Source organism: Palaemon carinicauda, chromosome 33 (genome assembly GCF_036898095.1).
Source record: "Palaemon carinicauda isolate YSFRI2023 chromosome 33, ASM3689809v2, whole genome shotgun sequence".
NCBI lineage: Eukaryota > Metazoa > Arthropoda > Malacostraca > Decapoda > Palaemonidae > Palaemon > Palaemon carinicauda.
Genome location: NC_090757.1, coordinates 27,001,561 through 27,016,560, shown reverse-complemented (window position 1 = coordinate 27,016,560; position 15,000 = coordinate 27,001,561).

Below are 15,000 nucleotides of genomic sequence, written 5' to 3'. Positions count from 1 at the left end.
AAACTTTTATGATTGTATATTAAGTGAAAAACGTTTGATTGTGTATTGAGTGAAAAACTTTTGATTATGCGTATTGAGTGTAAAAAACGTTTTTGATTATATGTTTTAAGTTAAAAACGTTAATGATTGAATGTATTGAGGGAAAAATGTTAATGATTATATGTTTGTGTGAAAAAAAAAGCGTTAATGATTGAATGTATTGTATTAAGTGAAAAACTTTAGATTATATAGGTATTAAGTGAAAAAGGATTATAATTGTGTATCGAGTGAAAAACGTTTATGATTGTGTATTAAGTAAAAAAACGTTTATGATTGTGTATTGTGACAAATGTTTATGATTGTGTATTGAGTGAAAACCCTTTGATTATATTTGTATTGAATGAAAAACATTTATGATTATATGTGTATTGAGTGAAAAACGTTTATGATTATATGTGTATTGAGTGAAAAACTATGATTATATTTGTATTTTGTGAAAAACTCTTATGATTGTGTAGTGAGTGAAAAACTTCTATGATTATATTTGTGTTGAGTGAAAAACTATTATGATTGTGTATTGAGTGAAAAACTTTTGTGTGAGAACGTTTGTGATTGTGTATGAGTGAAAAATTATGATTGTGTATTGCCATATTTTAGACAGTTGTAGATATTTATATACATTTTTGTACTTAGAAACCCCCACTAAACAAAATATTAAGGCGCTGATTTTTCTTGAAATATATATATTTACATCAATGACGTCTACGCACAATAATATATTTATTGAGAATCCCTAATGGCAATGCATATACGCACTCGTATATTTTGACTGGGTTTGTAAGCCTAACATAGGACATAATCTCGAGTAGTTACTGCAATGAAGCAAATGGGGTAATTATTATATGGTTTTCCGGGACTAGTTTGGCGATTGGCCTGCTTTTTGGTTGGTAATTAAACTTATGAAGGCCTCCATACAGGTATACACACTTATGTATATGTAATTACATATATTTGTAAGTATTTACGCACATACGTGCATGCATTCATTCATGCTTGTGTATTTATTTTTATATACTTGCATACATTTACACACATACACTTACGTACATATTTGCATAAACAACCATGCATACGTATTTTAAAATTTGTTTTATGAAAGTTAAATGCCGTTCGGCTATTTGTAATACTTAACAATGAACGTATTGAGACCGCTCTAAAGTCATGCGTGTGGTGCCCCTCGGTCAGTGTTGCAGGTATTGGAATTTATCCCTAGATTGGGGATTTTTGGTGTCTGATGGGGATATTCCGTACACATTTCTATGAAGAAACAAACACGCGTAAACCTTTATCGTTGCAATTAGTTTACTTGCGCTTATATGAAGTATATTGAGTAATTTCTATAATAGTGAACCCTACGTGTGAAGACAGAAGAGAATATATCTGTGGAAACCGGATTTTTTTGGCTATTTTGAGGATTTTTAGGTTGTTTTGGGGATTGTTATACTAACCCATCTGGCAACACTGCCCTCGGTCCTCTCTGGGGTGCGAGGTCTATAGCGAAGAGCGTATGATTTCAGATGTCGTGGGGCGCAAGATCGAGAGAGTACTCTCGATCTTGGTGGGGCGCACCTGTTCATCAATTGTCCACTTTTACTGCGAGTCCGCTTTCTGCTTCATGGGAGAATCTAGTTAAGACTTCTTAAATGTTCGAAGAGGGTCTTTGGAAGGCCATGATCACAGTTTCAGCTATTACGAGTCTTTAGTAGTTGTTCTCCTTGTGAACGATCTGAGTTTTGTCAATCAGTTCCTTCTGGGAGGGTTTCCTGACGGGGATGTTAACGTATTGTTGGTGAATGGCCCCCGATTACTATGGGCAAGTATAGAGTCCAACACCCCGTACAGTACGATGTCGAAGTGTGTCGATGTAGTCTTTCCCGCGGTCTATATAGATCTTGGTCTCTTTTGTGAGATTTATTATCTCCTCTGTGCATAAAAATTTGCGGACTACTTGTGTACACTCTTTTGTCCTTTTCCTTGGCAGGGCCGCTACTAGTTGTGATTTGATAAAGGGATTCCGGGGGTAAAACATAGATGATGATTCTTTGCAAGGCGTGTCTTTCAGGTAAATAAAACTATCCAAAGTTAAGATATTACAGTAGATAATTTGGCTGTTTTACCCCATTTGACTGCTTTTCACTAGCTTCCGTCGCTCTCTAGGAGAAGGACACTCCAAAATCAAACCATTGTTCTCTAGTCTTGGGTAGTGCCACAGCCTCTGTACCATGGTCTTCCACTGTCTTGGGTTAGAGTTCTCTTGCTTGAGGGTACAATCAGGCACACTATTCTATTTAATTTCTCTTCCTCTTGTTTTGTTAAAGTTTTCATAGTTTATATAGGAAATATTTATTTTAATGTTACTCTTCTTAAAATATTTTATTTTTCCTTCTTCCTTTCCTTACTGGGCTATTTCCCTGTTGGGGCCCCTGGGCTTATAGCATTTTGCTTTTCCAGCTAGGGTTGTAGCTTAGCAAATAATAATAATAATAATAATAATAATAATAATAGGAGCTGTTGAATTTCTTTTATATAACCTCTTGTATTATGTTGTTGGGCTCTCTGTTATTGGGTAATACTATAGTTTTCCATTACTGACTTGTTCGGTTTGTACGCCTTTCCGAGATGTGCTGTTTGATTTTTTTTTTCTTATCGAAGCACTTACTACTAGCATTTTTATCCTTTGAGACATTCACCCCTATCGTTTGGGGATCTTTTTACATCGGTTGATTTTATTTTTTACCGTTGTTTTGAACGGGCCATTGAGTAAATAGAGGGGTCTCCTTTTAAACAGTATCCCCTCGAAAGATATGGGACTTAATTGACTCCCCGGTCCTAATACACGGACAGATATATGACCCAAATTCTATACATCCATCACAGGAGGATGTGGCGTTAGTGAAGAGGCAAAGATAATGAATGGTCGGAAACTTTCAACATGATGCTTCATACATCTACACAACCCTCATGAGGTTATGTATACATTCTCTCTCTCTCTCTCTCTCCTCCTCCTCCTCTCTCTCTCCTCTCTCTCCTCTCTCTCTCTCTCTCTCTCCTCATTAGGGATCAGGCATTGTGCCAAATTGGAAATCGGGCAAGGTGCCATTGTGTAGTCGATCAAAGTAATTTATTTTTACACTTGGAGAGAGAGAGAGAGAGGAGAGAGAGAGAGAGAGGAGAGAGAGAAGAGAGAGAGAGAGAGAGAGAGAATGTATATATATATATATATATATATATATATAAACAATACTTCTTTATAACTAGTATGTTTGGAAACATCATCATAATCATCTCCTCCTTCTACGCCTATTGAGGCAAAGGGCCTCATGTTTGGAATAGTTCTCTATATTTTATACATGTACTTTATTTATATACGTAAATATATACATAAATATGTATATATTTATATATATATATATATATATATATATATATATATATATATATATATATATATATATATATATATATAATATATACTGTATAGTATTTTATTTTTAATCACTCACTGCTGTGTTGGTGTGTTGTTTAATTTTGAAAGTGTATAAAGCTTCAAAGAATATAAAGGTTTCTTCTCTTCCCACAAGATTAGTTTCTAAATGACATTCTCTGTTTCCCGTAATTTCTTCAAGATCTTTGCTGATTGCCAAGTCCTCTTGTTAAAACTCCACCTTCCATAAATTGCCTGGAATTCTACCTGTCATTTAATTTTGGAAATAGTTTTGTGCGCTATTTTGTACGTTTGATACATTTATACATTTGTACATTTATGAATGTTTGAAATTTTGTTTTAGTTGAAATTAAGAAACATAGTCTTTTGAACTAGTCAATGATCGGAAATCGGTTAAGTATAGTGTTGAGAGCTCAGCCCAGTCGTGTATGCCTCTCATTTCATTCGTCCGTTCGTTTTGATTTTGCTTTTTCTCCTTTTTTTCCATGATTATTTTGCGTCTAGAAGAAAATTAAGAGAAAAAATCCGTTAAAAAAGAAAAAGGAAAATAGAAAATGTGTCACACAGAATTATTCGATTTATAAAGTTTTGACGCCTTGCAAGGGCCGCTCGTAAGAGAGAGGCATTCTTTCATTTCATCAAAACCTGTACGTAATATCTGGCCACTTTGAAAATTTCGATTCTTTCGATCCTTTCTCAGAGAATGATTGATAATATGAAGCCTTCCAACCATTCATCGGAATTGTACTTCATTGCTAGTAGGAATTGTTAGGATAGGCTTCCTCCCTACAAAGCATCGTGGGAATATCGCATTCTTGCGAAGAAACATTGGAATACAATTGCCGATATCTGACTAGAATAGTGGGAATATTTGTCCTTCTTATAAGAAGTCGAAGAAATCTTCGTCCTTCCTCTTGATAGTTTTGGGAATCGGCATCATTTCTGCTGGGATTTGTGGGAATCTTGAAATCGTCGATGTGCGTCCTCATTCCGGGGAATTATGGAAATATACACAATCTTTTCATGAATTGTGTAATAAGCATCCTTACTTTTGGCAACTGTGGGAATATGCATAATGCTTCTGGGAATCGTAGGAATAATCATCATTAAAGGATATGCGTGTTGACTCTAAGGATTCGAAGAATCTAATGGAGATTTTGGGAATGTGCGTAACTCTTTCCAGGATTCGTCGGAAGTTGCGGGGTTCCTTCAAGGAGTCTTCAGCCCTGTCCACACGTTCGAGCATGCCCGACGGGCAAACAGTGATACCAGGCCACAATAGTTAGTAAGAATGAGGGTTAATGACGTCAGAAGCGGGAAAAACCCACAGACAGGGATCTGGCATCATACAGTGTTGCCAGATCCCTGCCTTTAGTTTTCCCTCTCTGACCTCATCAACCCTCATTTTCACTAGCTATTGTGGCCTGGTATCACTGTTTGCCCGTCGGGCATGCTCGATCGTGTGAACAGGACTTAAGGGACATGATTCCTTCTGTACGTGAATTAAGGGAATATGCATGATCATTCCCAGGAATCTTAGGAATAAGTGTCCCTCCTTCACATATTCTTGGGAATCTGCCTGAATTATGGGAATGTGGATCTCTCTCTCTCTCTCTCTCTCTCTCTCTCTCTCTCTCCTCTCTCTCTCTCTCTCTCTCTCTCTCTCTCTCTCTCTCTCTCTTTTTTTTTTTCCACAGATTGCCTGGCACGGGCCCTTGCACACTTGCAGCCCGTAGCACCTTTATAAAGGAATCTAGCTAATATACTGACCTCTCTCAGGAATCTAGCGAATATGCCGCCTTCCTCCCATGAAACGTTCTGATATGTTAGCGTCCGCGAAAGCAATTTAGGTAAAAGCTCGAAGCAAGAACGGAATGACTGATGTTGCTGAAACTGTTTGATTCAACGGCCAAAGGAGAACTGAGAAGTGGTAGAATTTCCTCATGGGAAAACGACAATACTTATTTGGTTACTGCGCTTTCTAATTCTTCGGTGAAAGCGAGTTTGACATCAAATCTTATTTTGAAGTCTTTCCTTCTCATCAAAGGATTTCTCTCTCTCTCTCTCTCTCTCTCTCTCTCTCTCTCTCTCTCTCTCTCTCTCCTCTCTCTCTCTCTCTCTCTTACAGTAAAATACATATACTGTATATACGTAAGTATATGTGTACGAGTATATTATAGTATATGTATTATATATGTGTGTATATATAAAATATATATATATATATATATATATATATATATTATATATATATATTATATATATATATATATATATATATATATATATATATATACTGTATACAGTATATAATATGTAATGTGGTTATTTTTTTCAACTCATTGGCATGTATTACAGTTTATACATTATATATGTATTGTATCGTATATGGTAACTCTTCACAAAACCGCATACTCTCATATAGCCTCGTCCGTGCTCATTGTGCTTGCATACACATACCTGAATGAACTCCCCTCATCCCTTTGTCCCATCGTGGAGTAAACAAGCAAGTTACGAGGCTTCTATCTATCGTCGACAACATATTTGTGTATCAATTCAGTCAGTTCAGTAATATATGGTGTTCTGAAAGCCTTTTTTTTTATGGGAGGGGGTGGAACTCATTTATCTGTGTGGGTTATGGGTTTCCTCCAGTCGAGTGATGGATGGTAATGATGGAGGAAGATGGTATTATTCAAGACTTACAGTAGAGGGCAGAGTGAAGATAATAGGGCTAGGGGAAGCCAGAACTAATGGTTAGATGGAATAGATCAAAATGGAAACCAAACTACAAAAGGAAAGAAACATGTTTGGGAATTATTTTGTTTATTAAGCGGTTAAATAAATATGATATTGCGAAAGCTAAGAAAAGTTTTATGTAGGGAGAGGACCAGACCAAGGAAGAGAAACATTGTTTGGAATTATTTTGTTTCATAAAGGGGTTGAAATAAATTTGATATTGAGAAAGCTAACAAAATTATTTCTTTCTGTAAGGAGAGAACACAATTATTTTGATAAATATAGTATTTAACTTCTTGTAGAATATAAATGAACTGGTGAAAGTTTAAAAGCTCAGATTACGAAAAAGTGTTGGCGATTTACTTCTGGGAGGGAGTTGAGAGATAGAGAAAAAAAGTTTTTAAGTTATTCATGGTGAAAAGAAACAACGGAAACGTGAACAAATGGGGAAGATAAATGGCTGTTGAACTTTGATTTATGGCGTTGAAGATGAAAACGGGCCATTGGAAGAAGGCCAGAGAGTAAGGTGTTTTTTTTTTTTTTTTTTTTTTTTTTTTTTTTTTTTTTTTTTTTTTTTTTTTTTTTTTTTTTTTTTTTGCGTAAATAATCCGGAATCGTAGTGATTTTGGTTTCGGGGTTTATTGTTTTTTTTTTGTTTCTTCCCTTTATTCATTTATCATATCTACTTTTCCCTTTACTTCGTTCGTTCATCCAGATTTCCCGGCCCATACACCCGGGCGTTATACTTCATGATAGAAAATCTAGGCGTCAATGACCTTCGATGTCAGGATGCCAGAAAACTCAAAATCAGTCAATCAATCCTAATTTAATAAATTTTACCTTCTTTTTCATGCAGCTTTAACATTCTAGAATCGTAGTGATTTTCGTTTCCCGCTTTATTATTTTTTAAGTGTTCACATCTTTATTCATTTATACTATGTTCCTTATATTTCATGATAGAAGCTGATTGATTTTCATCCAAGTTTTCCTTTCAATTTATTATCTCTCTCTTCTTGTATTGAATGTACACCGTTAAAAATTTTCCTTAAAAACGGTAAAATTCTGGAATAAATGTTGCCAGGCATTTACCGTTTAAAAACGGATATATTGACCTTAAGGAGTAATATTACGGTCACCAACCCGTAAAAGATCTTAAGTAGGGTAAAAAATTACGGTCGCCTGTATTTACTGAAATACGGCCGAGAGCAGTAAATTATTTTAAGGAGAATTTCCGATTAAAATTGCGTTTTATTTAAGTGTAGATCAAAGTGATAACCATAGGTTATCAGTTTAACATATTTAGAAATAACTCTTCGAAAATGATGGCAAGACCCAGAAATCAGAAAGGAAATATCACAGTGTGTCTAAAACCGAAGACTTTGGAATACTTACTTCTGCTGATTCTCCACTCACATCAATTTTTTTTCTAGCATCCGCCTTGGAGAACACACAGAGAGGCGACAGATTAAAAAAAAAAAAAAAGCATGTTACATGTCACCTGGATTATCCTTGCCTTGCAGATTACCATCGCGTTTCTACTTCGGGAATTTGAATTTCTCAAAATGTTCCAGGCAAAGAAAATCATGCTGACGGTTATAAATTTTTCTTTACAAAATATTTACTCATAGATCAATTTTGTTTTTTAATTGATTTTATTATTTAAATTTTCCGTTCTGCATTATTTTATTTTACTGCACTTAATGGTTATTTCTTTACGCTTCTAGGAATTTTTTTTTGCATTTTTTAAAATCATGTTGCAATGATAATTGAACCTTCTTGCTTTTATTTGAATATTGAATTGGGTTTAAATATTCATCATTTTTACTTTTTATCATAGAGCTGGATTCACTTTAAATTTGGTTTTCGTTCTGAATTTTCATTGCAGATTCCTCTAAAAAAAAAATACGACATTTTGGCTTGAAGTTTATTAGGGCTTGATCAATATTACGTCAAATCTGTTCGCCACCGTAGTTATTTGAAAATATTTCTTTATCTCGATATTGCTTTGTGCCATTGAATTAGTAATAACTTGCTTTTTTTTGTTAGTAGCAGTCATTAATTATATTTTCTTTTACATTTTCAATTAGTTAATTTCCAATTACCCTTGACTATTTTGTGGCATTGAGTGGCTCCATTATAAAAAGAATTGAGATATTACTGGTTGTTCTGTGTTTGAGCTGAATGTTTTTATTTTTTTATGCAATTGTGCAATTGGTGTACAACGAGATTACTGGGATTTCTCAGCGTAGCCCGTCAATCTCTCTCTCTCGCTCTCTCTCTCTCTCTCCTCTCTCTCTCTCTCTCTCTCTCTCTCTCTCTCCCTCTCTCCCTCTCTCCTCTCTCTCTCTATATATATATATATATATATATTATATTATATACATACATACATACATACATACATACATACATACACACACACTCAATTAATGTGTACTGTATGAAATGTTTATAAATATGATCACCAATAATGTAATTAGATATATATATATATATATATATATATATATATATATATATATATATATATATATATAATATACACACTGTATATGCATATTATATATAAATATATAGATTTATTAAATGAACATTTCCTCCTAGATTGATATGTAACATTGATGACCATAATGACTTCTGTCTCATCTGTGCTAGTTAGAGGGATTAAAGTTTAATCCAGCTTATACAAACATATCAGTCCAATTTAGATACATTATACGTGAGCTGGAATAGTAATTGACCCAATGTATTCTCAACCTTTAAATTCTCACAAGTTCTCTCTTCCGAACTTCAAAAGTTTATAGTTATAAGAGGAGAAGAGAACGTTTGATGAATTATAAAGTCGAAAGGTTTTTGCTACAACACTATAGGAGTGTGTGTGTGTGTCTGTGTGTGCGCGTGCGTGTGCGTGTGTGTACATATATGTATATATGTGTGTATATAATATGTGTATATTATATATGTGTATATTATAATGTGTATATTATATATGTGTATTTTATATATATATATATATATATATATATATATATTGTGTATGCATATATGTGTGTATATATATATCTATATATATATATATATATATATATATATATATATATATAAATGTGTGTATGTATGTATGTGTATATATGTGTATGTATATAGATATGTATATATGTATATATATATACTATATATATATATAGATAGATATATATATATATATATATATATATATAATATATATATATATAGATATATATACATACATATATACAGACTCAGATGTATTCAAATGCATAAATGGTAGGCTACCCTCAAATCTGTACTCTTTCTAATATACTTAATAGTTCCTCGTTTGCTTAAACCAGATGGTTCTGTCATTCACTGTACGACTGAATACGCAACCCCTTTGCTTGAAGTGTATTATAAATAAGCAGTCATGAGAAACCCGATCTTCCTCGTTCCTGTTTTCCTAACGTTAAGCTTAATAGAATAGTCTTGCGGTTCCTCGAAATTAAGTCTTGTTGGACCTTGATGTTTATGATGGTGTGATCACAAATAGCATTTTCCCTTTCTTTTTTTTTATTCATAAAGACACCTGCTATCTTAGTTCGTAAGTAGTATGTTATTTTAAAAAGTTAATAGGTGGTCTTTTTGCACTTGTTGGAGAATTGATAATGTTAACTCAATTGGGTAAATAATGTTTCTTAATATAGATTATTTAAAACTCCTTTAAAATGTTAGGTGTGATTCTTGGTTGTAAGCTTACTTTTGAGAGAGACATTCGGTTTGTTTCTTCGATTTTACAAAGAGAAAAATAGTTTACTCAAAGTCTTAAGATTTTCGGTGATCATTCTGTCCAGAGGATGTGCTTTAATTCTTTCATTCTACGATGTTCGAGTATTGTTCTCCTGCCTGGTATTCAGCTGCTGACTCTCACCTTAATCTTAACTTGTTAGAAAAATACTTGGTCTTTTAGAATTTCATATTCCTGATCTGGCACCGGTGTACAGTTAGATCTTCGTTCATGCTGCACAAGGTTTTTCATAATTCTGACCATCCTTTGCCTTCAAATCTATTCAGAATGTACGTAATGCCAGGTATGCAGTTAATTCTAACTGTCTTTCCTTCTCCGTTTTAAGGATCAATACTATTCAGTATTCTAGAAGTTTTATTTCAGCCCTGAACATACTGTGAAATTATCTGCGTAATTTGGTGATTTGAATCTGTGGAACTTCCGAAGTTCAAAACTCATTGCACATTCTTTTCTGTTGAACAGGTGGATAAAAGTCTATTCGTATATTGTGTATGACAAATTTTATTTGACGTTGTTATTGGTATTGAAATGATTTTACTTTTTATTCTTTACTCATCATATATAGTTTTAATTCCTTATTTTCTTTCTTTGCCGTATTACTTTCCTGTTGGAACCTTTGTTTGGTTTATAGCATATTGCTTTTCCAACTATTGTTGTAGCTTAGCTGGTAATAAAAATGGTAATATTAATAATAATTCCTTTACATATATGTGTGTATGTATATATATATATATATATATATATATATATATATATATATATATATATAATAAATATATATATATATAAAATGAATATATATATATATATATATATATATATATATATAATATATATATATATATATATATATATATAAAATGTTTGATTGTGTTATGATAATTTTATTTATTCTTGGACATAGTGATTGTTCCCTTTGCATGCGAACATAATTGAATATTGCATTTGACATCGCATGGATTCAGTTGATCCATAAACATGCTGTGTTCCAGTTGTCAAATTGCCGGCTTCAGACTTTCTCTCAAAATCAAGACCGCATATTTTCGAAGCCTTCATGAATTCTTTATCGTTCGCCGGTTTTCAGATGACTAAATCAATCTGAAGGTTTGGTGAAGTACGAGAGCCATAATGAAAAATGGAATAAGCCAGATCTAAGGCTGTATTGTTGGTGTAGTTGTATTTGATTTTGAATTTAATGCATTGATGTAAATATGGGTATTCAATATATGCAACAACTTTATATTTCCAGATGACAAAGTTCTGTTTAATAAATCATGGGAAGAATTGAATAGAGAAGGCAGAAATGTAAGACTGAAATTAATATGAGTAAAACTTAAGATAATGTTCAATGAAAATGAATAGAGAGAGAGAGAACAAGTATTATGATTATGGACTAACGTATAGAGATTGTTTATGAATATACTGTACATACTTATGAAGACAATAAGTGTTTTCCCAGGGCACGAGACCGAAATAAAAAGAACGATAAGCATGGGATGGAAAGCTTATGTTGAGCAAAATAGATTATGAAAAGTAAATGAAACTTTCTCTGAAAAGAAAAGCGTTTACTGAGATTGTCCTACCAGTTTTAACTTATGCATCAGAAACTTAGAGTCTTGCTAAAGCCTTACAATTCTAAGAGCTATTGAAAGAATGATGATGGGTTTAACATTAAGAGAGAGAAAAAGAGCAACGTGGATAATAAAGCAAAATAAAGTAGAGTATATTCAAACAACATGTAAGATAAAGAAATGGACATGGGCAGGACATATAATGAGAATGACAGATAATAGATGGACATTAAGAATAACTAAATGGGTCCCTAGAGAATACAAAATAACTATCAAAGCTCTTCACCACTCAGTCGTGTAAACTTCAGATATACAGAAAAAACCTAAATTTTGTTTATTCAATTTATATATGGCATTGGTTCCTAGGTTTTTTTCCTGTAAAGTACAAATGAATTTCTCTCTTTCTCTCAGGTTTTTATCTGCAAAGTACAGATGAATCTCTCTTCTCTCAGGTTTTTATCTGCAAAGTACAGATGAATCCCTCTCTTTCTCTCAGGTTTTTATCTGCAAAGTACAGATGAATCCCTCTCTTTCTCTCAGGTTTTTATCTGCAAAGTACAGATGAATCCTCTCTCTCTCTCTCTCCTCTCTCTCTCCTCTCTCTCTCTCCTCTCTCTCTCTCTCTCTCTCGTTTGATTAAACATCACAATTTTTCCCCGTTTCAAATTCAGCGAAATGTAAAGAGCAATTTTATAAAATTACTTCTAAGGTTTTTTCACACTGAAGTGGAGTTGACCCAAGGGGTCGACTTCATTTTATATGTTCATTTCTATTTTTATAATTTTTTCGCGATTTTTCTTTTTTCATTTAAGTGATCTATTCGAAAGTAAAAACGAAAAAGAGATTACGGGAAAAAAATTGTTCCTAGATTTTGATAAATATCTGAATCATTTTGTTGAAGATTAATTCATGAATATTTAAAATCTTAATATTCATATATATAGAAATTAATGTAAGCTTAGTGACCCTTAATAAACATGGCAATTTCAAGCAAATTATAGTATATATATAGTATGTATATATATATATATAATACATATATATATATATATATATATATATATATATATATATATATAATATATATATGTGTGTGTGTGTGTGGTGGTTATGTGTGTATGTATGCATGTACAGTATGTATATATGTATATGGATGTATATACATACTATATTTATATATAACATACTACATACATACATAACAACAAACAACAACAACAAATGCAGCCATTTCTATACAGCTGCAGGTCAAAGGCTTGGGACATAGCAATTCATGTCTGGGGATTGGCCAGTTTTCATCTCCACGCTTTTATAAGTGTTTAGTTACGGAGAAAAAGAGAAAGCAATGAATAATATACTTTGTTTGATATTTCATGAATGTTTTTATATGCCATACCCATTTTAAAAAAATCTAAATGTAAGGGTAATGTTTAAATAGATTGTGCTTTGAATATATATTTTTTTATTAAGGAAAGTTCTGGAAATATGATATATAATATTCCTTCATAAGAATGTAACTTGTTTTATGCCGGGTAAACATCTAAAGGCATTTTGTCAGAATAGAATAGCATAATACTGCCATTTCTAGGTAATTTGTTAATTTTTTTTTTCTTTCCATTTGCTATGAACAAGACAGAGACCAAAGAAATAGTCGATTCCTTAATAATTGCCTGAATCAAAGGTCACAATATAAACCTAAACCCTCGTTATTCCTGTGATATAATTTTTAAAATCTGAAATATCAAGAATTAACAATAAACTGACATCTTTGTAAATTTATTTTCGTTGTGATTCCGTCGATGTCACTAACACCAATTAAGTCTTCACTTTTCGCTTTGTGGAGATAATCCTTATTTTATGCTAATCACGTGTCAGCTTTCGTGATTTATGCCCACACGCACTCGCTGCACATCACCCTATATAATAATTGAAAATGTCGGGATATATATACAGTAAATATATATATATATATATATATATATATATATATATATATATATATATTTATAAATATTTATATTTATATATATATGTATTTATATTATGTACATATATACATTCATATATATATGAATATTATATATATATATATATATATATATATATATATATATATTATATGTATATTATATATTCATTATATATACATATATATATACATATATATACATATATATATAAATTAATATATACAGTATATATTATATTAATATATATATCTCTATCTATCTATCTATCTATCTATCTATATATATATATAATATATATATATATATATATATATAATATATATATATATATATAGTCATGTAAGTATATCTCACTACGAGAGTTGCCGATTATTTGTGTTCGTGGCTATTATAATGGCCATGTTATTAATTCCTAGATGCTATATGATTTTAGACATGCTTATGAATCATCTGTCCGAGAATGAGACCAGTTAATTGATGTGAACGAAAGTTGCACGCCTATGTGAATGAAATGGGTTTATCTGAGAACCTCAATGTGTTCATCCCCATTTTTCACAATCTTAGGTGAGGTTACTCTCCTGTTATATTTGATTTATTTCCCATGCCGCTTGATTTGATTTAAATCGCCACCATGCACTGGTATTAGGCAAATCACCTCGGCCTTACTTTAACCATGTTCTATTTTTAACTAAACCCTTGCTTATGATTTGCACCCTGCGCTAAGTTTAGCTTGATCTCGGTCAAGAGATTCGGCCATCGACCTGGAGGTGTGTACATCAGGATAAGGGAATGGCGCACCGAATAGGCAGCTTACCACAATGTGGGATGATACCCTTATGAAATAGGCTATATTATCCCCTCCATCTCCACGAATCGTGTGTTTAAAACCTTTTCAATACTACATGATACGTCTCTAGAAAACATTTGTTGATTTAAATATGTCTTTATAGTCATTCTCCTAATTATCTGGGGGTAACATAAAGTATATTTATCAGTAGTATTTGTACTTCATCGCTTTTCATTATTTTATTCAACTTAATTATTATTGTTATTGTCGAAACCAGTTGAGATAATCAAAGGGATTTTATATGTTTTATACAAATGCACATTAATTCATTATGAATCAATCATCAACATCCAAGTACGCTAATTTACTTATTAAAAGTTGTACATTAATTTCTCATAAGTCGTCAGGCCGTTCATTAGAAATAATTCAAGTATTTTTTAAAATTTGTAATGGGGTTTCAAAGTTCAAACGGACTACGACTAACATCCTGACATTTAAAATATTCAGTAAGTATTAGGGGTTTGAATATTTTATTCATTGATAAATCATATTTTACGTAAAGTATAATTACTCTGTTATGAATACCATACATTGTTAGTGTTATGAGCCTTCTGAATACTTGAAAGCCTATTGTTAGTGATATACTGTGT